Raw genomic sequence first — 15,572 nt, forward strand, 5'->3', positions numbered from 1 at the left:
TTCACGACCAAATATAAGATGAGTTTAGAAAAGCTATAAATAAAAGCTGACAAGCTCTCTCCTATTGTATATTTAAAGGGCCATTTCATGAGACTCAGATGAGTGGCTCCTCTTACACAGGACACATCTCACACCAAAGTTCTATCTTAAGAGTAACCTTGCTACCTGGTTTATGACTTGCTTTGCACATGCAAAATCCAGTAAACAGACATATTACTAGAGTCATATTCTTCAATCACCTGCTATACATTGGTATTTGTTAAGATAATGATTTAGCTCCTTTGGTTAAGAAACTAAAACCCTGTACAATTATCTTGAACAAACATACTCGTTCATGGCAGGTTTGAGGAGTGATGAACAATTCCAGTTAAAACTACATGTCAGAGTTTAGTTATGTCCACAGTAACACTATTTAATATCTCTATCCTTGCCACAAAACTTTAGGAAATTAAGCATTAGCCTAGAGCCATTTAGTTCCTTCACTCAATTTATTAACATATTCAAAGATTACTGCTTTTCATCTCTGCCTACAGGTCCTAAAATAGCTTTCCAACCTGCAGGGAAAAAATTATTTTCTTTCATTTACCTTTCCCCCTACTAGGATAATCACTTTAAATAGATTATTATAAAATTATTTTTTGAATGACTGAATTGTAATAAAATAACGTTCCCAGTATCTTAAACCCCTCCTGAGGAACTACACTTCAACATATTTTGAAAGTAATTTCACCTTTCTAAGGACTCTTAATCTTATGGCCTTCTCACTTAGTTAAAGGTTTGGAAGTATGGCTTATGTTCTAGGTACATTCCATCCAGCAGCCATGACAGAGCTGTATTCCACCAGAACAGTGTATCCTATCTCTCTGGTGTCTTAATGGGACTTCGGGACATTTTACTGTCAAATTAATCACCTTTTATAAATACTTTGTTACTACAAAGCATTAGTGTAGGTTCAGCCCACATTCCTGCTATCTCGGGTTGATCTCAGTTGGCATCTCTGTTTCTGTCTCCTAAATGTGGTCAGTGTGAGCCTCCTCTACTGTTCATGCCTTTCGTCACAGCATGACTAGCTGTCCTGCTATACACTGTGTGGCTACTTGGCCACCTACGATTGTTCCTTTCAAATTTTTCACTTTAGTTATTTAAAATTGTTATTTATTTGTAAGAGGTAGAAAAGGGATATATTTAACATTTGCCTAGAAGAAACAGATACCTGGGGCAAGAGAGATGGCACAGTTGGTAAAGTGCTGTGTGGAAGCATGAGGACCCTCCTTAGGAGCTTCAGCACTTACACAGAAACAGGCTGTGTGGCCTGGAATCCTACTGCCGTGGAAATGAGAACAACAATCCCTGGGGCTCAGTGGCCAGGCAGTTTGAGCTCCAGGTTCACTGAGAGAATCTAAATATCAGGTGGAAAGACAGAAGAGGAAGTTATTCCACGTAGACTCTGGCCTCCACATGCATGTGTACATATGTGCATATGTATGTACACACACGTGCACATAAAGAATATGCAACACTTACAAAAACAAACACACATGCATAGATCACACATATATACACATGCATAGGCCCTCTCCCTAATGCTAGGACACAGACATTATGCTGGCCCCTATAGACCTGGCCAGGATGTTCAGTTTTTTATTGTGAATATACTGTTGTTTGTAATGTGTCTAAAAGTTATGCTTTCACAAACCCAAAGAATTCTTCTAAGTTTCAGGAAGTCTACCTTGATTCACCTCAAACATATCGGGCACACTACAGACAAATAATGCCAATCAACAGCCAAAGCCTCTACCACCTTTCTCTGGTCGTGACACCCCCTTCGCTTAATTACCAGAACATAAGGAAAATTTTTTCCTAAACTTAACTTTATCCTCTACTCTGCCAACAAGTGCCAGGTCCAACAGGCCGCAGATGTTTCCCCATAGCCTGGACAGTGAAGTAAAACAGCCAGATATTCCAGGACATGGCCAACGTGGCCAGCACCTTTACTTTCTCAGGTATTCCAAAGACGGTCAACACTTCAGATCAGCAGGAAGCAGTCTTAAGAGCCCCACAGTATGCACGCAGGTACAAAATGTCCCTTTAAGAGACAAGCTCTGACCATTCCGGCCCTTTCCCACTGTTCTTCTGAAGAGGAAAGCAGGTCTCTGCCCCCCCCCCCCCCTCTCTCTCTCTGTGTGTGTGTGTGTGTGTGTGTGTGTGTGTGTGTGTGTATGTGGTGTCTTCAACTGCTCCTGTCCCCAGAGAGGAGGCCGGTCTTTTCCCTCCCCTTTCCGTTCCCTTAACAAACTCCTCACCTAAGCTCTGTCTATATGGCGTTTTATCTGTCTCTCACTGGCTGTAGGCAGTCAAGGTCCCTCTTCTGCAGAATCATTACACCTAATTCATACGCAAACACGCACATGTAGAATATATACACACATACACACTACAAAAAAATAGGAAATAGGTGCTCGGTTTTTTTAAGTTTTGTTTTCTTTATTGATTGTGACGCATACTAGAAAAGACAGGGTTAAGAAATGAAATGGTATCTTTCCCATGGGCCTCCCTTCTTTGTGCTGTCCTTCTCTACCCTCTCATCCCTCCTCTCCACCCCTGAAATTCACATTCATAGGCTTCAGTAACATCGCCTACCGTTTAATCTATGTCTGGAAGTCCAGCGTTCCAGTAGAAAAACGAATGATTAATGAATTTGTCCACCTGACATGTTAAGATTAATTACACAGAATGCAAATCTATTGCCACACAGTCTCTCCTTACATCAGACTGGAAAATAACATGATTGTTTCTAACTTTTTTAGAGTGGACCTTAAACATGGGGAGAGTTATTTACTGTACTTAGTCAAGGGGGGACAGTTCTCTGAGCATCATTCTAATATTCCTTATTGTTCCTACAAAACCATCCAATCCTGACAAGCTTTTAAACATTTTAGTTACATTTTCTCTATATCCTTGGCAATGATCTCCCACGTCAGCAGTGTGTGGGTAAACCTCCCCACCTCTTTGTTAATTCGGCTGTTTAAACCTCAGTCTTGTTGAAAAGAGAATAGTTCAAATAACTACCTTTTGTTTGGATGTGATAGGTCTAACAAGATGGGTTATGGTCTTGAATGTCCAAATGTATCGTATTTATTCTAAAATTTGATTTTCAAAATTTTTTCTCTGATCAGTCTATAATATTTCAGTCCTGGAAGAATTCTGCCAATTTATTCAGATGGGTGTTGCACAGTGTATTCAAATTCCTCGGGTAGCTTCCTGATCATACACCCACTCACCCATCCATCCATCTGCTAACCTGGTGCACATTCCATTGAACATGAGAAAGATTTCTACTCTCCTATCTTTTGCAATGTTTGTTGTGCTCTGGTGAAAGCTCCCAACAGTCAGTCTACAGAACTCATATCTTAAAAGTCTTTCTCTAGAAAGACCTATAGGATATTTCTTTGGTGAGAAGAAAGAATATGAAATTGCTACCAGTAGATTTTTGTCATTTTTAAAGAGAATAAATACATCAATATCAAAGTAACTTGTCAGTGCTCTTTATGTAACATTATACCGACGAAGCAGGTTGCACTCATGTGTTTAGTAATATATACATGTGGATATAGTATAAGTTAATTATGTATTTAGTAACATGTATACGTATACACACACATACACATATGAGAATTTGGTTGGAGGAAAGGGAAGAGACAAATTACATAACTAGAAAATATTCTCAATGAATAAAATAATTTTTTTTTACAAATTAAGATCATAAAAATATCCCAGGAAACTGAAAGCCTCCAGAGACTGGAAGAGATTAAACACCAGGGTAACTGCTTGAAGAGAAAATACAGGTTTTAATTTAAACTCTGGTTTAGGTGACTGAACAATGGTTACATAACATTTTAAAATCAGAAACTGTTACCTTAGTAAACACAATAAATATTAGTTCTATTATATAAGTTGAAGGTTTACTCCATATAAAAGATATATTTATCTCAAGTCTCTTTTCCTGAAATAAATTTTCTTGATATTATTATAACAATATGCCATCTTTAGTTCCTTTATGTTATTTGAATGCCAAAATGTAGCAATAGAAAAATTTATTTTATTCTATATACAAATGTTTAATTTTTAAAACAGTTCATACAGAAATAGACTCAGAGAAAATATAATTATTTTTATTATAGAGATTATTAAAAATGCAAATTCACACAGATAAACTAAGAGACATGGAACTGTTATTTTAAAGCCATTGTATTGGCTATACTATACGTCTTGAGCTTCGCTGAGCAGCATGGAGGTGCCAATGCAGTGACTAGATGACGGTTAAGGGCCCTTTCTCAAGCTATAGGGCGTGTCCTCTGGTAGCAGCTCTCAACGTGCTCCATGGAGCTAGGCAACAAAAGATTCTCATTCCTCAATATGCCTTAGTAATACAGTTGCTAATTAACCCTCCAGACTCTAGCATCAGCACAAATCTAAATCTGGCTCTTGGGAGTCACTTAGACTTTGCAGAGGCTTGCTTCTTTATTTAGAGGTGAGTGAGTATTGTGTGTAGAATAGACAGGCAGCATTTTAGCTTTGAAATGAAAGAATCTCTGTGGTTAATCTTTCTCTCTGCCATGCTCTGCTGAGGTATGCGGGCAGCCATAAAAGACAAGAACCAGTGGTCATGCCTACGCTCCAGTAAGACTTGTACCTGGAAGCAAAGAATGCCCAATTCTCCCCTCGGGTCACAGTTAGCAGACTCTACTTTATATTTTCTTTCATTCAAAAATTTCCTCATTATTCACATCTTGGCTAAGAGTGTATATTAGTTAATCCCCTTGTTGTTGTCATTATGGAATAACTAGTAAGGAACTTGAGGAATGAAGATTGGTTTTGGCTCACCACTTGATGGGATACAGTCCATTGTGCTGGAGAAGGCAGAGTGGAGTTCATGATAGTAAAAGTGCCTGCATTACAGTTCAATAAACCAGGCAATAAAGAGCAGAGAGTCTGGGACTAGAATCAAGGTTTGTCTGTAACACATAAAGCCTGAACCTCCAATACCCTACCTCCAACTCGGCCCCACTTGTAAGGGTTCCATGCCTTCTAATGAAGTGCTACTACCTGCAGAGTCTAAGGGCTATATCACATTTATACAAAAATAGTATATAAAAAAAAAAGTTTGAGGAAGATTCTTAGATATTCCTATGACCACCAACATTGCAAAGAAAATGCTTGAAGTAACAATTGGAGCAGAGGCCATGGAAACATTATCAGAAAACTTTGCACAACTCCCAGTAACATGTAGCTTATTGCGTCAGTAATAATGTGAGAGAATTGTTCTGTGTAAGAGTAAAGGGCCTGACTTTTGAAATAAGCAAACATGCACTCTGTGTCTACATACACTTTCTAGCTGAGCAAGTACTTAAAGTCTTTGCCCTTTGTTCCTTCATCTATAAAACATAAAATATATTTCTTAATGGTAAGAACTATAAGGCATCATGAACTAGGACTCTGCATTTTTCTGGAATCATATGAGATAAGGAAAACTTTTCTGTAATGTCAGACATCATAAAACCTTTGTAAAGTCTACGTGGATCTCACAGAATTTTAAGCTTCTAGTTCATGACCTCAATATCTCTTCCTGACAAACCTTTTCTCTCCCACAAACTGGTTGCAAGTCACAATTGCAAAGAGCTCCTTTACTGCTTTCCCCGTTCATCATCTAGTTATTAAAGGTTGCCGAATTTTGTTTTCCTTTCATTTACACATTAGACAACTTCCTTATTTTCGTTCATTGATTAGTATTGATTTCTCTTTTTGAAGAAACAAATGCCAATAGGAGAATGTGTTGTGCCTCGGATGCTAAGAATAGTGCTTAGCATAGGAAAGACACTAAATACTGGCATAAGAAACAAACTAATTGATCCGATTTTATATTATATAGTTCGCAATGATCCAGTCTACACAGGACTAAATTCTGTCTGTGTGCTTCAGAAACTAACAAAGAAGAGAGAACTCTCAACCTTATTTAGGGGCAGGAAGCATTGAGACCATACATGCTATGTGTGATGACCACTTATGTTAATGTTAGCACACAGACAATACTATCAGTAATTTATTTTTTCTACAGTGTTTTTAGTTTTATACATTTGTGCATAGCTTTATATAATTTGCAGTCATGAAAAAATTTTGGTTAGCGCTCATAAAACTCCTGGGTACTTAAATGTATGTTCAAACTCTCTTCTGGTGAAGATAGAATTAAAGCCTACTTCCTAAGGATATTATATCAACTGGAAAACAACATCAAATAAACATGAACCTGTTAAGTAAGGCTGTGTTTCAGCTTGAATACTAAATGTTCCCACAGACTTCTGCTGAACTTTACCCTCACCTGCTTCTGCTAACAGGGGTGGGGGAGATTCCGATGGGGAGAGCCTGGAGGAGGAAGCAGAAGGGGAAGTGCATCTTTGAGGGCATCTTTTCCCTTGCCCCTTCCTCTGTTTCTCTTCTGCCTCCCATTTGCCAAGAGATAAGCAGCGCTGCTCTATTCCTCTTTCATGGTCTTTTGCTCTACCACAGACTGGCAACAAGGAAGGCAGACAAATAGGAACTGAGCACTAAGCGATTATGAGCCACAATCAAGTGTTACTTCTCTTAAATGATTTAAGTGAGTAAAACTGTGGCTGGCATGCACTGCACATGGGTTTCAAGGGACACAGGTCCTTGGGAAAGAGATGTGAAGGTCAGTCCTGTTATTGTCTGAGTTACTACTGAGATCAAGTTGTCAAGCAATGGAATAGAATAAAAGAGTTGGATTTTACCCCTAAATGCTCAGTTCCTTTAATTGAACTCCCTCTCAGCCCAGGGAAACCATCCAGGTAAGGCAGAGCTGCAGAGAAGAGAGTCTGGATTGAGGAGGCCCCTCAGCGTCTCCAGCAGAAGATCAGCAATGTGATAGCACCAGGAGGCTCTGCAATGAAGAAACACCCTGAAGATCTGAAGAAAACCTTTCAATTTCTAAGACATGGAAAGTTATTCTGGTTCCAAGCAGCTCACCTGGAAAAAAACAACAAACAAACAAACCAACAACAACAACCTTGAACCATTTTACTGGAAATTAAATGGTTAGAAGAATTTTGGCTCAGAACTCCTAAAACTTATCTTCGAATTCTCTGCTGTCAACTAAAAACCGAAAGGGCAAGATCACAGATAATCTGGCCCCAAACAACCACATTATGTCAGAGTTAAGAGTTCACAGATACTTACAGAAATGGGAAAGGCCAAGCCCAATTTTTATTTACAATTTATAATATTGAGAATGAAGTTCTGACTATTTTTCAATTGTCAGAAGTGTGAAGAAATAAAACAATTGGCCTACAGTTAGGACAAGAATTCAGCCAATTTTAATTTATCCACAAAAGATAATGAAGAAAGCATAGTTATAAAAGTTTTCTGCACCCTGATATACCTCTCTACAGACAGAGATCAGACCAAATCAAGCAGAATTAGAAATATCTGAGGTTTGATGGATGAAATGCTCCTGAATGGTTTTCTAGTCCCTGAGAGAAAAGAAAGGCAAAGAAGACAGGAAAACCACAGGTCTGTTTTCTGGGGGTGGGGAGGAAGGCAGTTTAAGTACCCTGTGGGAGAGGTCTTGAGCATCTCTGGGGTAGGGATCATCATTTGGCAGGCCTTCTAAGATATAGCAACGATTGGAGAGAGATAGGGGACGAAGGTTGGAGTGGAATTTTCACCTGAACAAGCTGAACATTAAAACTGTTATAATGTCATTCTGTTTGGATGAGAAACTGAACGGCAGATTGGATGTGCCAATACCAGGCATGGGAGCGAGTTTCAAAGTACCAAATTATACTTTATGAAATCCTAGCTAAAAATTATGCTTTTAGAAATTCAAATTAAATGTATTAATTTTTAAAAATAAGTCACATATATAAAAATAAGTCACTATATAAAAATATGTCAACAGTAGGCTAAACAATAAGAAAGAAAAGGCAGTGGAGAAAAGGCTCAGTAAAGGGGCTTACCAAAGGAAACAGGAAGAAGCAATAGCAGTTCAGCAGCGTAATTTTCAATGCCCTACTGTTCACATTAGCTGAGTTTCTAAATAGAAGAATGGAGATAGAATTATTTGAAATTTTAATGACAACTACAAACTCAAAGATTCAAGAATTTCAACCAACTTAAATCATAATAAAAATAATGGAAACAACAGGAAAATGTGCCATCACCAAATTGTTTACAATTGACAACTTAAAAGTTCTCATCAATGGATAAGGAAAATGTAGTACCTTTACACAATGCAGTACAACACAGCAGAAAAAACTAACAACATCTTGAAATTTGCAGGCAAATCAGTGAATCTAGAAAACATCATATTGAGTGAAGTAATCCAGACCCAGAAAGAACAATATAATATGTATTCACTAATAAGTGTTTTTTAGACATAAAGCAAAGAAAACCAGTCTACAAATCACAATCCCAGAGAACCTAGACAACAAAGAGGACCCTAAGAGAGACATACATGGGTCTAACCTACATCAGAAGAAGGAAAAAGACAAGATCTCCTGAGTAAATTGGAAGCATGGGCACTATGGGAGAGGGTTGAAGGGGAGGGGAGGGGAGAGAAAGGGAAGGGATCAGAGAAAAATGTATAGCTTAATAAAATCAATAAAAATAAAATAAATAAAACAATAAAAAAGTTTCCATAAATGTAGCTTTTTCATAAACAAAGGGCATAACTTTTTCTTTTTCTTCTTTTAGTCTCTTTTCAGATGCTGACCAAAACCCGTCTGACTTCTCTGGGACTAGGGGCTTCTCTACTCTTTTTATTTTCGTCTTTAATTGAAAATAGATTTGTTTCATTACATTACATTCTGATTGTATTCTCCCATTCCCCTACTCCTCCCAGGTCTTCCCTACCTTGTCTCCCATCCAGATCCACACCATTTCTTTCTCTACTTAAAAAATAAAAAAAGATGCCAAGGAATAACAATAAAACAAGATGAATAAATAAATAAATAACATGTCATAATATGACAAAACAATTGAACAATAAGAAGAGTCAAGGAAACACATGCAGATATAGCCACCGTTTACACAAACACAAATATAGAAATTCCATAAACCCCAATCCTGAGGGCTTCCCTTCTCTTTCTCAGAAGCTTCCTTCTAGCTATGAAACTGCTTATCTGCCTCTTTGCTACCCTATGTCAGACAGCGAGGTTTTGTTATCATTATTGTTATTATTATTTTTATTATTGTCATTATTATTGTTGTTCTGTTTTGTTTTTCTTTTCCTCTCCTTCATCACATTCCTCAGAAAAGATGCTGAGATTTATAGTTTTTAAAGCCCTGTTATTTTTCTTTAAATTAAAAAAAAAAGCTAGGAACACCCCCATCCGCTCACTGTAGTTAGCATCTTAGTGACAGCACCAGCAGAAGGCAACTGGATCTGCACCTACCACAAGGGAATGTGGCACCAATGGAATATTATGAGAGAAAACTGCATTCAGATTAGGCCTTACTTTTCATAAACCTTTGTTTTGCTTTCCATCTGTGTCGAAAACTCTGAATACCTTATGAGTGAATTCAGTGTAGAGGAAACTAAAAGAATATTTGGTCTCTGATGCATGAATAGAATTTCTTAGCTTCAAACAACAGTGGGGTGTAATTCCTATGCTAAATTCCAGCTTGTTTGGTAACCTGCCTGGTTGTTTTTTTTTTCTCCCCAATAAACCCAATTAGTCCACACATGTCTTGTTAGATTACTTTAGGTTCATGGATTTCTTCAGAGAACCTTTAGCGTTTCTTCTTTATTACTATTGGGACTGATTACGTGTGTTAAATTACAGAAAATGAAGATAATTAATATTCTACTTGCATTCCTTGTGTTGATGATAATTGAGGTGGTCATACTGAAGCAGATAGAATACTGGGTCTTTCTCTGTGCTTCCATTCCCACACTAAGGCTTTCCATTCTTCATTATCTTTCTTTCCACATCCTGAACACACTTTGATGTCTCTCTGACAGGTTTCTTAGGAAGCTGTTTGCGTTTCACTCCTAGCATGAGAGGGCGAGAAACAGCGTTTGTACATGAATAAGAAACAAAACCAAAGAAGCGACTGATCTCTAATAAGACAACATATCAGGGTCAGGAAAACATTTAGAATTCCTCTATGAGCCTGACGTGGAAGCTTCCCAGCCTCACTCAGCAAAGTATGTAGGATCAGAGAGACTCACTGAGCACAGTGACCACAGGACCTCCATGCACATCATTTCAGAGGTGGTTTCAGGAAAAATACTTCTCTGTATCTTCCTTCATCAGTCACTTAAGCATGGTGGGTACAAACAAAGCAATAGTCTTTGTGCTAACACTACAGATTCAAGCATGAATAAGATGTGATTTTTTTCCTAAAGGACAATTAAAGACAATTTTTAAAGTGCTATGCATGGTCCATTTGCTCATTGATTGATCTGACCAATACTTATTATGGTATAACAAGTTGAATTATAATGCTATAAATTTCATGTTTAATTTTCAATGCCTAGTATCTGAGAATGTGACCATATTTGGAAAATTTTTACATATATAATTAAGTTGAAGATGGGGGTGCACCTTAATGTAACATGACTGCTATCATTTTGGAAGGGAAAATTAGTATCCCCCACATATGCACAGAGTGAAGACAATGTGAAGATTGGGGGAGGTTCATCAGATGAAATGAAGCTAGGGATTTACAAGCACAGTGGCAAGTGCTGAGGCAGATTCTAGTTAATCCTTACTGTACTAACCTAACAGCATTGATCTTGGAGTTCCCCATTCAAGAAATGAGAAATCTACTCATTTTACATACTGACAAGTTTCCCCTCCCTACTCTTCTTCCATTCCCTTCCCCATATCCCTTCTACTCACACCCTCCCATCCACTCCTACATCTCCTTTTAGAAGTGGTAAGGCCTTCCTTGGGAGTCAACAAAGCATGGCATATCAAATTGAGGCAGGACCAAGCTCCTCCCCCGTGAATCAAGGCTGGACAAGGCATCCCACAATATGGAATGGGTTCCAAAGAGCCAGATCAAGCATCAGAGACAGGTTCTGGTCCCACTGCTAGAGAGCCCACAAAGACCGAGTTACACAACTGTCACCCACATGCAGAGGGCCTAGATCAGTCCTATGCCAACTCGAGAGCTGTTGGTCAAAAGGCCATGAACTGTTACAAGTTCAGGCCAGCTGTCTCTGTGGATTTCCCCATCATGATCTTGGACCCCTTTGCTGATATAATCCTTCCTCCCTCTCTTCAACTGAACTCCAGGAGCCCAGTGCTTGACTGTGGATCTCTGTATCTGCTTCCTTATTTATTGGATGGAGTCTATGTGATGGCAGTCAGGGTAGTCACCAATCTGATTAGAGGAAAAGGTCAGTTTAGACACCCTCTCCAATATTGCTAGGAGTCTTAGCTGGGGCCATCCTTGCAGGTTCCTGGAAGTTTCCCTGGCATCAGAGTCTTCCCTAAACCCATAATGGCCTCCTCTATCAAAATAGCTTTTTCATTTCTTTTTCTCTCTGCCTCTCCCCCAACTTAACCATCCTGATCTCTCATGTTCTTATCATCCCATGCCCTGTCCTATACCTCTCTCCAGCCCCAGTTTACTCAAAACATCTCATTTATTTCCTCTTCCCAGGGAGATCCATGAGACCCCCTTAGGGTCCTCCATGTTACCTAGCTTCTCAGAAGTTGAAGATTGTACCCTGGGTATCCTTTGCTTTACATCTAATATCCATTTATGAGTGAGTACATACTGTTTTTCTCTTTCTGGATCTGTGTTACCTCACTCAGGTTGATTTTTTTTCTAGGTCCATTCATTTGTCCTCAAATTTCTTCGTGTCATTTTTTTTCTGCTGTATAAATGTACCATTTTTCAGTTGAAGGTCATCTAGGTTGTTTCCAGGTTCTGGCTATTACACATAATGATGCTATGAACATAGATGAGCAAGTGTCCTAGTGGTATGATTGAGCATCCTTTAAGTATATACCCAAGAAGGTATTGCTGAGTATTGAGGTGGACTGATTCCCAATATCCTGAGAAACTGCCAATAATGATTTCCAAAGTGGCTGCATAAGATTACACTCCCACCAGCAGTAGAAGAGTGTTCCGCTAATTCCATATCCCCTCCAACATAGGCAGGCTGTCACTAGAGTTTTGATCTTAACTTGTAATATGGTATCTCAGAGTAGTTTTGATTTGTAGTACCCTGATAACAAAGGATTTTGAACAATTCTTTAAGTTTATTACAGCAATTTGAGAAATTCTTCTATTGAGAATTCTCGGTTTAAATCTGTACCCCCTTTTTAGTTGATTTATTTGGTATTTTGATAACTAGTTTATTGAGTTTCTTATGTATTTTGGAAATCAATCCTCTGGCAGATGTGGTGAAGATTTCTTCACATTCTCTAGGCTGCTGTTTTTGTCTTATTGGCCATGTTCTTTGTCTTACAGATTTTTTTTTTCATTTTCAGGAGGTACCATTTATTATCAATCTCTGTCTTTGCTACTGATGTTATATTCAGGAAGAAGTGTCCTGTTCCAATACATTGAAAACTACTTCCCACTTTGTCTTCTATAAGCTTCAGTGTAAATGGATTTATGTTGAGGTTTTTGATGCACTTGGACTTGAGTTATGTGAAGGGTGATAGATATAGTTACATTTGCATCTTCTACATGTAAATATCTAGTTATACCAGCATCTTTTGTTAAAAATACTTATTTGTGACTTGTCAAAAATCAGTTGTTCATAGGTGTGTGGATTTATGTCAGGGTCTTTGATTTGATTTCATTGATCCATGTGTCACTTTTTATGGCAGTACCAAGTCATTTTTATTACTATAGCATTATAGTAGGGCTTGAAGTCAGGGATGGTGGTACCTCCAGTAGTTGCTTTATTGTACTGGATTATTTTAGTCATCCTGTTTTTTTTTAATCTTTCCATATGAAGTTGCATATTGTTCTTTTGAGGTCTGTGAAGAATTCTGTTGGTAATTTGATGGTGATAGCAATGAATCTGTAGACTGCTTTCAGTAAGTTACCATTTTTACTATGTTGACCCTACCTATCCAAGAGCTTGGGAAATGTTTTCATTTTCTGTTACCTTCTTCAATTTATTTCTTTAAAGACTTTTCCCCTTGTTTAGTTAAGGTTACCGCCAGATATCTTATGATATTTGTGGCTATTGTAAAGAATGTTGGTTCTCTGATTTCTTTCTCTTTCTGTTTATCATTTGCATATAAGAGAACTATGATTTTTTAAAATTAATCTTGTATCCCACCACATTACTGAAGGTCTTTTTCAATTGTAGGAGTTCCCAGGTAGAATTTCTGGGGTCACTTATGGATATTATCATATCATCTGCAAATAACAAACATTTGACTTCTTCCTTTCCAATTTGTATTCCCTTGATCTCCTTTGGTTGTCTTATTGCTCGAGCTACTACTTCCAGTACTATATTGAATAGATGTGGAGAGAGTGGACAGCTTTGTCTAGATACTGATTTTAGTAGAATTTCTTTGAGTTTCTCTCCATTTAATTTGATATTTGCTGTTGGCTTGTTGTATATTCATTTTATTATCTTTAGATATATTCCTTGTATCCCTGATCTCTCCAAGACCTTTGTCAAGAAGGGGCATTGGATTTTGTCAGAGGCTTTTTAAGCATCTAATGAGAAGATCATTCATTTTTTTTTCTTTCAGTCTGTTTATATGGTAGATTACATTGACAGATTATTATATGTTGAACCAACCCTGCATCTCTGGGACAAAGCCTACTTTGTCATTATAAATGACCTTTTTATGTGTTCTTGGATTCAGTTTGACAGTATTAAATTGAATATTTCTGCATCAATGTTTATGAGGGAGATTGATCTCTAATTCTCTTTTTTTTGGTTGTATCTTTGTGTGGCTTGGGTATCAGGGTAACTGTAGCCCATTAAAAAGAGTTTGGCAATGTTCTTTCTGTTTCTATCACGTGGAACAATTTCAACAGTATTTTTATTAGCTGTTCTTTGAAATTCTAGTAGAATTCTACACTGAAACCATCTGGCCCTGGGCCTTTTATAGTTGAGAGATTTTTTTAAAATTTGTTTCTATTTCCTTAGGGGTAATAGATCTATTTAAATTGTTTATCTGGTCTTGATTTAATTTTGGAATTTGGTACCTATCCAGAAAATTATATCCTTCTTTAACATTTTTTAATTTTCTTGAGTAGAGGTTTTTGAAGTATGACCTGATGATTCCATGTACTTCCTCCATGTCTGTTGTTTTGTCTCTCTTTTTTTTGATTCTGTTAATTTGAATATTCTCTCTCTGCCTTTTGACTAGTTTTTATAAGCGTTTATCAACCTTATTGATTTTCTCAATGAACCAACTTTTTGTTTCATTACTTCTTTGTATTGTCTTTTTGGTTTGTTTGTTTCTATTATATTAATTTCAGTTCTGAGTTTGATAATTTCCTGCCTTCTAATCCTCCTGTGTGAATTTGCATGTCATTATGGCTACTGGGATTAAAGATGTGTGTTAGCATAACCTGATCTGTAAGACTGACTAGTGGGACTCTTTTACTCTCAGATCTTCTGGCAGTCTTTATTTATTAAAATACAATTGAAATGCCACTGCACATTATTCTGTATGTTTAGTGTTTCGATTCTTTTTTTTTTTTTTTTTTTTTTTTTTTTTTAGTAAATTTTATTAAATTATAAAAGTTTCCATTTCAACCCCCCCTCCCAACACCCTCCCACTCCCTCTACTCCCCCTCCTCCTCCCTCTTCGTCCCCCAGGGCGGTCAGGGTTTCCTGCCCTGTGGGAAGTTCCAGTTCCTTCCCCCTCCCTCCAGGTCCAGGAAGGTGAGTGTCCAAACAGACTGGATCCCCAAAATCCATTATATGTAGAGGAAACAGGTCCCAGTGTCATAGTCAATGGCTTTTCAGAAAGACTTCGGGTCAGCCACAGTCAGAGAATCCGGCCAAATTCGGAGAGTCTGGTTAGATCACGTCCTCTTTCAGTCCCAGTCCAACTGGCCTTGGTAAACTCTCATCAGATCCGTTCCCTTGTATCAGTGGGTGATGGCATCCCTCGCAGTACTGACTTCGTTTTTCATGTTCTTCCTCCTTCTGCTCCTCATTTGGACCTCGGGGGGCTCAGTCCCGTGCTGCAATGTGGGTTTCCGACTGTATCGCCATCCTTCGTCAGATGCAGGATCTATGGTGATAAGCAAAATATACATCAGTATGGACATGGGCCACGGCCGATTCAGGCACCCACTCCTCTGTCCAGAGAGCAATCTGGGGGATCTCTCCTTGGACCTGGGATCCCATATATACTCAAGTCTCCTGTAAACCCTAAAATGGGTCCCTTAGTTGAAATATAATCTTCCCTGATCCCTTGTTCATCCTTCCTCCCTCCCCCCCCATCCCAGGCCACCAAGCTTTCCCCTTTCTTCCCCTACTCCCTTCTCTCTAACCTTCTCCCCTTCCATCGACCCTCCCTCCCCCCCATGCACCCGAGGTTACCTGGGAC

This window comes from Myodes glareolus, chromosome 4 (assembly GCF_982192425.1).
Source record: "Myodes glareolus chromosome 4, mMyoGla1.1, whole genome shotgun sequence".
NCBI classification, from domain to species: Eukaryota; Metazoa; Chordata; class Mammalia; order Rodentia; family Cricetidae; genus Myodes; species Myodes glareolus.